The sequence below is a fragment of the Pollicipes pollicipes genome, unplaced genomic scaffold (assembly GCF_011947565.3).
Source record: "Pollicipes pollicipes isolate AB1234 unplaced genomic scaffold, Ppol_2.1 Scaffold_6138;HRSCAF=7277_pilon_pilon_pilon, whole genome shotgun sequence".
Lineage (NCBI taxonomy): Eukaryota > Metazoa > Arthropoda > Thecostraca > Pollicipedomorpha > Pollicipedidae > Pollicipes > Pollicipes pollicipes.
This window is the reverse complement of record NW_023596818.1, coordinates 34,418,352-34,428,020: the sequence shown is the minus strand read 5'-3', so window position 1 is coordinate 34,428,020 and position 9,669 is coordinate 34,418,352.

Here is a 9,669-nt window from a genome sequence, read left to right as displayed (position 1 = left end):
GCCATTGATGCCTGTCTAGGCCCGTGATTCCTGCGATCTTCCAGGTCACACTTATCTGTTCGCCGCGCAAGCCCTCGGAGTCTCATAATCTACAGGCATGAGAAATCTGCAGAATGGCACTCTGACGTAAAATATTATCGTCGCCGAGATAACAGTGGAAAACCGTCAAAGGCAAGCAGGCGAACTGCAAGCAGCACAACCTATTCATGGGAGGGCATCAGGTACGAGCGTTTCGCTTTGTGGCAAACAACGCCATCAGTATTCGTCGGGCATCGCTGACACGGCCAGCTGAGAACCGTTCGGCCAGGGTAACAGTATGCAGATTCCGGCGTGCATTCACCGACGCAGTGTGGTCTGCGCCAAGCTGGGGGTTCCGCTTGACTGGTGACCGGGTCATCGGGCCGCGTGGAACGCTGCATGGCGGGACTGATCGCCGGCCGACCCAACGACCGCGGTGCCGGTGGTGACAGTAGCCAGAGGGTCGACCCACCGACCGCGGTGCCGCTGACGACAGGAGCCAGGGGGGCGACCCACCGACCGCGGTGCCGGTGGTGACAGGAGCCAGAGGGGCGACCCACCGACCGCGGTGCCGCTGACGACAGGAGCCAGGGGGGCGACCCACCGACCGCGGTGCCGGTGGTGACAGGAGCCAGAGGGGCGACCCACCGACCGTGGTGCCGGTGGTGACAGGAGCCAGAGGGGCGACCCATCGACCGCGTGTGCCGGTGGTGACAGGAGCCAGGGGGGCGACCCACCGACCGCGGTGCCGGTGGTGACAGAGGCCAGAGGGGCGACCCACCGACCGTGGTGCCCCTGGTGACAGAAGCCAGAGGGGCGACCCACCGACCGCGGTACCGCTGGTGACAGAAGCTAGAGGGGCGACCCACCGACCGCGGTACCGCTGGTGACAGAAGCCAGAGGGGCGACCCACCGACCGTGGTACCGCTGGACAGAAGCTAGAGGGGCGACCCACCGACCGCGGTACCGCTGGTGGCAGAAGCCAGAGGGGCGACCCACCGACTGTGCCGCGGACGACACATACTAGAGGGGCGACCCACCGACCGCGGTACCGCTGGTGACAGAAGCCAGAGGGGCGACCCATATCTCCAGGACGAAGGATCCTATCGGGCTTTTCAGACCTCAACGTCAAAAGCTGTTTATGGATCGGACGATCCCACTGGAGCAGCACCTGCCAGTTTGTTACCCTGCGGATCGTTGTCGGCATCTTCACTCAAGCAAAAGGTCTCGATTTTGGTAAAATTCAACTAAGGCACACCTTTATCCAAAGTTGGCAACGTACCTTTTTGAAAACATTCCGCCCAAAGCCTTTGATCGCATGAATTGGTGGGATCAGAGCCTGCAGTAGGCAGTGCAGGCTGCGTGAGCAGTGACCACCACTCGATCGTGAAACCCAGGCCAGTGGGTCAATTTAAAGGCAGACGTTTAGCTTGTCGCAATGCTCGGCGCGGTCTGTCCTACTTCCTGACGTCGCCTGTCCTCTAACGTGGCCGTTACCCCTGGCCGTAAGCCATCCCAGTCAGAGGCAAATAGCGAGCGATAATGACTCGAATCAACCCCGCCACGGATGGATAAACCCGAAGACAGGTGCTCTAACCAAGTAAGCTATTGGACGGACCGCGGATGAACAATGACCATATGACCCATTTGAGCGATCCATATGACCCAGTGGAACTGAAATGGGGACACCAGGACGCCTGCTACATTCCACACTTTTATGCATGCGTGTTTCTGGGCACCGAGCAATGCCAGGCCGTCACAGAGATTTATCTACGGCCTTGTCCTGAAACACGGGTGCGAGTATCCCATTACTTCGACGCTGGTCTGAAATTTTTAAGGTATTGAAATGTGCAGTGTCTCTCAAATATACTGCATATCCTCACACACCCGGTATATTTAACGTAAACGTCATGATAGCGTCACCCAGTTCAGTGATGAAATACGGACGAAACAGGAAGCACGTTTCAAAGCCAGTTTATGTAGACAGTGCGTAACCCGTCTGATTATGTGATGCCTACAGTGTGCAAGCGCTAGATTGTGCATTCATTCTGAGCCACCCGGGATATCCTGCAGATTGGGTTAACCTGTAACAAACATATACCATGGATTGTGGGTGAACGTTTGAGTGCAAAGAAAATAATGTGCAATGGAACTTGTTATCCTCAGAGTTTGGTGACATTACGGCGTTTTTTCGTGGCTTAGGATGGCACGTGCCTTAAGTTGAACTGCCGTAAAGTCATGATGCAATGTGTTATATATCACCATGATTAGATTTCACTGCAGAGGTTCGAAACAAAAAAGCAATTCAGACATCCGTTGTGTTTACACGTGGCTATTTTCCGGCGTCATTGCCATCTGACGTGACCTGGTAATAAATTATCTCGACCTTGCAAAACGAGCAGAGTTTGCAAGCAAACAACAGTGTAAGTTATGTGAGGAAAAATGCAAGAGACATGACAGCCGAAAATTTCATTAGCGTAATTTTTTTCTGACAAGGGATCATGAATCCCCTTAATTGATATAAGGAATTTTAAGCCGCTCTTTTGAGAGATGGCGTAAGTTGTAAGTTCTTGGCACCATTCGTTTCCAAAGGACTGCAAAAATGCAAAGTGGCTGTTAACGTCTCCTAGCCAATGGAGGGCTGAGGGAATCGCATCTTACAGCGACGCTTGAAATTAATAATGAACTGTACTTGCCAGCAACATATTCTTGTGAGTTATAGAAAGAAACGAAAACAGATCCAGCCAAACCCTTCATACAGTCAGTTAGAGGTAACCGAGAGAACCCACTGACTTCATTTGCTGGGGCGATCGGAAAGAGCCCTTGAGACGTTGGGTATTGGGGGCTCGGGTTTGGGCTGGGTGGCGGCGCCTCTCCAGGGCGGCCGGCCGAGGCTGGCCAACGTCACATGACCTGACCTTGGCCCGAGAGACGGTGAGGGGACGACCATCCGCGCAGAGACATACGTGGCCCCTGGTGCTGTTCGCGCTTGCTGACAGCAGGCTGCTCTGTGCAGGCAGGTGTCCGTGCGACGATGTAGGGGAGTTCTGGGTGTGGGCGGCGGCCGTGTCGCATGCTTCCATACACCGTATTGCGACCAATGGACAGTCATAGAAACAAACAAAAATGACGCGTTTAGTGCGTCTTTGTGAGGATGGGTGGAGTTTTGTACTTATAAGTCTGTAGCTGTGCTTCCACGCATTCACTTCACCAGCCCCCTCAATATTTGAACGAAAAAGCGTTATAAGCCGCTGAAACAAAACCAGCCGCCACGTCCTAGGGAAGGGCTGTACGTGGCAATTTATTGTGACAGATGTGACGAATTGTGATGATCTATATGCGGCTGAATGTGGACATCTCCCGCGCTGATGGATTTGTCTACGAATCGTTATGTCATTGGCAGGTTCCCAGCTAGAAGTGTGAAGGGATTAATGGACATCATCAGGCTATTGAAGACGAAATGAATGTCAGAGAGGACAGAATTTGAAGCTACTGATTTATTGATGTATCGATCTTGCGGCTTGCAATGCAATCCCGGATTGTGTAGATGACCTGGATGCATTCCTTGCTGCATACGTGTATGGTGGTGTTCGTGAGGTTGGCTTCTCTATAGCGTGGTGACCCTCGAATCGGTGGTGGTCTCTCTGTCTGTCGGCAGCTCAGTACCGTCCACGGCGCTGTCTCTGACCAAGGCCGCAATGTGCACGGTCTTACAGTTATGCTGTCGGTGAATGTTGCTTCGGAACCCGGCGTGCTTTTAGACGTCTCTGAAAAAGGTCTACTTGTTTGTAAATATCACGTGAGGTAAAGTGACCGATTAAATGAAATATGTTATTTACCTGCAAGCGTGTCAGTTAGGCCGACTTATTTATGACAAATTGGCGAAGCATATCAGTTTGGCTAAAAACCTGTGATTTGGCAGCAAACGCGCTCTGACGGTAGCCTGGCGCCGCGTAAAATGTTTCCCACCTGGGCTGGCAGTCAAACCAGTCGATCAGTTACATTGCAGGAATAAAAAGCAAGTAACCTTTCGTATGCGGAGGCAGGAACCACCCTGCCAACATTCACTGCTACTGCCATCAGGCACTGATTTGTCGTGGCCTTGAACGTTTGCTATTCTACGATGTGTCGCATTGACCGGCTGCCACGCACGGCAGATTTTGTGAACGAATCTGATGCGGTTTGGAATTTGCTCCCGAAAAACGGTGCGGTGGAGGTTAGGTTAAGTAACCTCCACCTCACCTGGGTGAGGTGGAAGTTACTTTTATTCCTCAGGCGATCGTGCAATAAACTCAGCTGAACTGTGGATTTTCTGATATCTCTAAATATATGGTACGATTAGTTGGCTCCTTATTAACACCCCATCCTGCCGCTCTATGTGTAATCTCATAGATTCATACACAAGTCAGGTTGCTAGTTGTGAAGTTTGCGCCCATGTATGTGTAAGACGTTCATAGTGATGGCTCTGTGAAAGTATGCAAATTGAATAAGATGGGCAGGCATCACTTTTAGTGTAAAGGGCGATTTGTGTGACAATTTTTGTTTTGTTTTTTTGTGTGAATATATGCACTCAAACACACATACACGTACAAACACACATATATACACCCACACATATATACATTAATGTATATATAGCAATTCATGTATGTATGTCTTCCAATACGCACATTTTGTGGTGCCTGTTGCGTAACACATCGTTTCGCTTGCTTCGGATTGTCAGCAAAAACTCTGCACCTGCAGTTAGCGCCGGCCAGCCAGGTCCGCACCCATCGCCGCTCCTCATTTCGAGGCCCACTGAACGCAGTGTGCTAAAGCGTTGCACCGCCGAGGTCAGTGACTCATATCCGATCATATCTCCTGGAGCAGGCATCCCTATGTGTGGACATCCCTATGTGTGGTGTGCACCTGCACGGAGCGCCAATGGTGCAGGCGTCCCGTTCATATTGCAAATGCAGAGCCACAAGATACTGGCCTACTGCACTGCAATCGACACGGACCGTAGTAGCGGATCGGCCAAACTTCACGCCCCAGTGACTCCACCTGCGGCCTCCTCTGCAGGCCCCACAGCCGTGGCCGCGTCTGCCGCATCGGCTCTGCTTCCCACGTGAACCCGCGGGGCCGCCTGCTGGCCTGCTGCGCGCGTCCGCCGCTGGGCGGCGCTAGTGAGGCGGCCTGCACCGCGCAGGCCGCCGGCCGCCGGCCGTTTCCAGTGCATCCGCCGACTGAGAGGCCTGTGCGCGGCGTCATGGTCCGACTCGTGAGGCACCGGGCTGGCCTACCGCTGCTGCTGCTGCAGCTCCTGCCGCCGCTGCTGGTGGCCGCCAGCGGTGAGGCGTCATCAGGGCTGCGTGCCAGCCGAATCAGCGCCCGCCAGGGCAGCTACGGCGGCTACGGCGGCTACAGCGGCCATAGCGGCTACAGCGGCTACAGCGGCCACGGCGCTGACCTGTACACGGCGGCCAGCGGCGGCGGCGGCTACGGACACAGCTCCTATTCCAAATGTGACTGCACCAAGTACGACATCCTGGGCGTGGTGGCGGGCGGGGCGGCCTTGGCGGCACTCAGCCTCTACCTCCTCCTGCAGCAGGCTGCAATGGCGCGGGCGCTGACCGACTGGACGCCGCCGCTGCCGGCCCGGCTCACAGAGGCGCTCCTTCTAGCGCTGCCGCAGCGCGACCTGGCTGGCTCGGCCGTGGCCGCCACGTGCCGCGTCTCGGGCCTACTGGAGGAGGAACGGCGGCGCCGGGACGGGAGCAGCACCGTCGGCGCTAGGTCCGGGGTAAGACTGTGTTGCCAGCGGGAGCTGCTGGCCGCCACAGCGGTGTCATGCATCTAGCATGCAGCGATGATGCTGCGTAAAAGTGAGATGACCAGTGCAGGCATTAAATGTCCGCGATTGCTGTTATGACTGGTTATTTCTTTCCAGCATCTCTCACTTATCTCTCTCATGAGGTCAGTCTAGGCGTGCAGTTTATTTTTTAGTGAAGCCTGCTACTGCTTATCAAACGTCCCAGATGTGTGAAATGTTTACTGATACTTAAAAATAGGAACCGTTCGGTCCCCCTCAAATGACTATGACTTCTGCCAATGACGGCCCCTTCCCTCTTGATGGTAACTTCCGCCGGTGATTCACCACGCTGCTGTGTCGTCCTCCACGGGCTCGGACTTCCTCCTGACCACGATGGCCTCTCCTGAGATAAGCACCTTTCTCTGACCACCCCCTTGACCTCCTCGACCTCTGCGACCTTTCTCTTCAATCTCCTCGACCTGCTAGCCTGACCCCCACCACCGACCGTGACCCTCTCTTCGGCCGATGACCTCCGTCGCTGACCCTGGCCGTCGCTGTCCGCAGTACGAGGACGACGACGCCGAGTGTGACTGTTTTCGCGCCATCGCCGGCGCTCTGGCCGGCTTCGCCGCGCTGGCCGCCCTCGCCGGATTCGCGCTGCAGCAGGCGGTGGCGGCGGCGACGGCGCCGGCACCGGCGGCGCCGCGCTCCCAGTCCGTCGGTGAGCTGACGCGTCCGCCGACCTGTTGCAGTACGGCCCCGAGGACGGGTTCTGTGACTGTTTCCTGGGGCTGCTCGGCGCTCTGGCCGGCTTCACGGCGCTCGCCGTGCTGGCCACGTTCGCACTGCAGCAGGCGGCGGCGGCGGCGGCGGCGGCGGCGACGCCGGCAGCGACGCCGCGCGAAAGTCGCTACAGTGGCGCTGGTAAGACGAACAGCGCGTCCAGAGAGCTCCGCAGGTCTCCGCCGGCTAAATGTATTGCTGAGCGAACCATATTTTCCACCAGATTTTTGGATGCTGCTTTTGGTCGTCAGTCTTATGGAGTCATGGAGACGCAAGTGAAGTCAATCACGTTCTCGTGACAAGCATAATTCGAGATACTTCGGAGTCCTGGATTCGCTGTTTGTTATTGCCGTGCTTGCTGGTTTTGCCGGTTCCTGTTCCACAAAAACACCCCCTTTTTGTTCTTTCATGGGGATAGGGGCTTATGTGATGATTGCATTCGAATGTTCTCAGGAAACAGCAAGTAATTACTCTGCATAGAGGCTTTTGGGAGATCACTGGCCAGTAACTATCCATGCGCGCCTGAACACAGAACTAAACATCGGGCGCATCGCTGCACGGCAGTGTTATAGCTAAGCAGTGCCCAAGTACACTGTCGTCCTTGCCCCCACACGAACGCCGGTGTAGCCGATGTCCTGACGTTGGTGGCCGTCTGGCCGGCGGCTCGTGCTCAGGCTGGACGCTGGACGGCGTCGGCCTGCACTTCATCGGCCGCTATCTGGAGACACTGGCGGAGAGCGGCGAGCCCTGCCTGCCGCAGCGGCTCTGCCAGATCGGCCAGGACGCCCGACGCCTCGACCTGCGCCGCTACACGGCCGTCCGGCTCGCCAGGTCAGTCGCCAGGTCGCCAGGTCAGCCAGGTCAGCCAGGTCAGCCAGGTCAGCCAGGTCAGCCGGGCTGGGCACGCCCACCGAGTGGCCGGCAGCCGGCTGGCCTGCGCTCGCCCTGGTCACTTGTGAAGGCGTGTGACCGGGTGTCAGCGCCGGCACGGAGCCACATCACACCGTCTGGTGCCGGCCGTGCCTGCGCTCGCCCTGATCACTAGTGGAGGCGTGTGACCTGGTGTCAGCGCCGGCGCGGAGCCACCTCACACCGTCTGGTGCTGGCCGTGCCTGCACTCTGAGGGTCTACCAAGGACGGGGCAGACAGATCAAATACTGATATCTTTATCCAGAACAGTGTGTTATTTTCATGCGGAGTTTTCAGAACATCAACAAGCGGAACTCTTCTCGTGTACACCTACATGTAAGCGTTACTAAAATAGTTCCTTTGTTTCAGCTTGCCCATCTCGTGGTTTCTGAGCAGCTCGACGACGTCGCCCCACACGTTTTCAGACTACTGTGACGCCATCACTGACGTCGACGACAAAGGTGACTGCGACGTCATCTCGCCGCAGTGTGCCTCGCCACAGGGTCAGCTGCTAAAGGACAGCTGATTTGTGACCATAAAGCCAGCCGCATATCTTTCAGTCGGGAGTCATAAGCAAAGATGAAACCGTTGTGGCATTATGTACAGTTGTCAGCCAGCGTTGAAGTGCCGCTGCGGGATGACTGACTAGAGCTAGATCGCTACGGAGGTCAAGATGATTGCAAAGCTGCATGATTTTGCAGCTGGAGCGTGAACTAAGATCCCTATAAGCGCTGCATGCATGATAATCATTACATCGAGGTAACTCAACTGTTCTGTGCGATTTGTAAGGAGTGTTTTGTTGTTGTTTTGTTTGCTGGAAACCTACCACGCCTCCGCCTACCAGCTGCCATGCAAAATTTGTACTGCATTGCCTCCAATACAACTGCAACCAAGGAAATAAAGTGCTTGACAGCAAAATCTGCCAGTGACAGGCGGTTCGGCCGTAGCAAAAGATGCCGCAAAAGTTGGCGCGGTTGACACATTTGCATTCGGGGACCCATGATTTTCGCATCGGCTTATGTGTCGCACCAATGACGCTTGCCTACGGCATGTCATCACAAGTGACGAAAAAGGGCGGAAAGAATCGGTTTTACACGCTATAACTGTCGCTAGACCTGAAGTGATAGCTAACTCGGTCATCGCGAACAAGTCCACAAGGTTGAATGTGGTTGACGCACTTGCCTGAGAATCCCAAATTCGTATCAACTCATGCGACATACATCTAATATTTTTGTGTGTATCTGCCGTCAGTGGCAAACAGGAGGCGAAAACAGGGAAGAAGAATCGTTTTCAGACATCGCAGCATGCGGTGGAGTGTGCCGATGCCGACCTCCTAAGGGATGTAGGAGAGGGGCTGCTCGGTGCACACGTCAGTGTAACGAGCGCACTGCCAGCGGGGACCCGCGTCTGTTCTTGACTTAGGAGAACTCAATCGATGCTCGCATACGGGTGTACTGTCAAAACTGGCAAAAAGGTGTCACTTCATTGTTCTCGGCAATTTGGCAAAGGCAAATAACTGTCGTCGACACACTGACAGCTGACGTGGACTTTGCGAACCACGTCACATTCGTCAACATAATGGACGCGCTTATAGCTAATAAGTCCTTCTTTGTTTCTACTTCGTGACACTTACATGCTTGCATGCTGTGGTATTCGTGAAAAAATTGGGGAAAAGTCTGCGTCAGGCATCAGAGATCGTGGTGCAAGTGGTTAGCTTTATCGAAAATGTGCATAAATGTGCCGTTATCAAGAGGTTAATCACTTGTATCATTTGTTTCTAAGAAAGGTGTACGCATGGTTATCACGGGTGATGCATCATTACGATGGGCGTCAATCATCACAATACTTAATTTTATTTATTTTGCATGGCCCTCGAACGATATAGGATTTTGGCTGCATCAAATTATGCTGCGATTCCCGGCGAATCCCGGACGATGAGGCAATTTTCACCACAATGTAACGATCTGAGAGCGCTACATTGAGCTATGTAATAGCACATTGATCTGACCCGTGTTGTTATATCCTGTTGTTATATCAGGGGAGGTGTAGGACGGTGGGGCAGAGAGGGCAGTTGTCCCCCCACCCTCCTCCTGCCAGTCTGCCAGCCGGCAGAGGGGGCAAGAGTATGTTTCTCCCCCCCCCCCCCCACAACAGAACTTTGGGAGGTC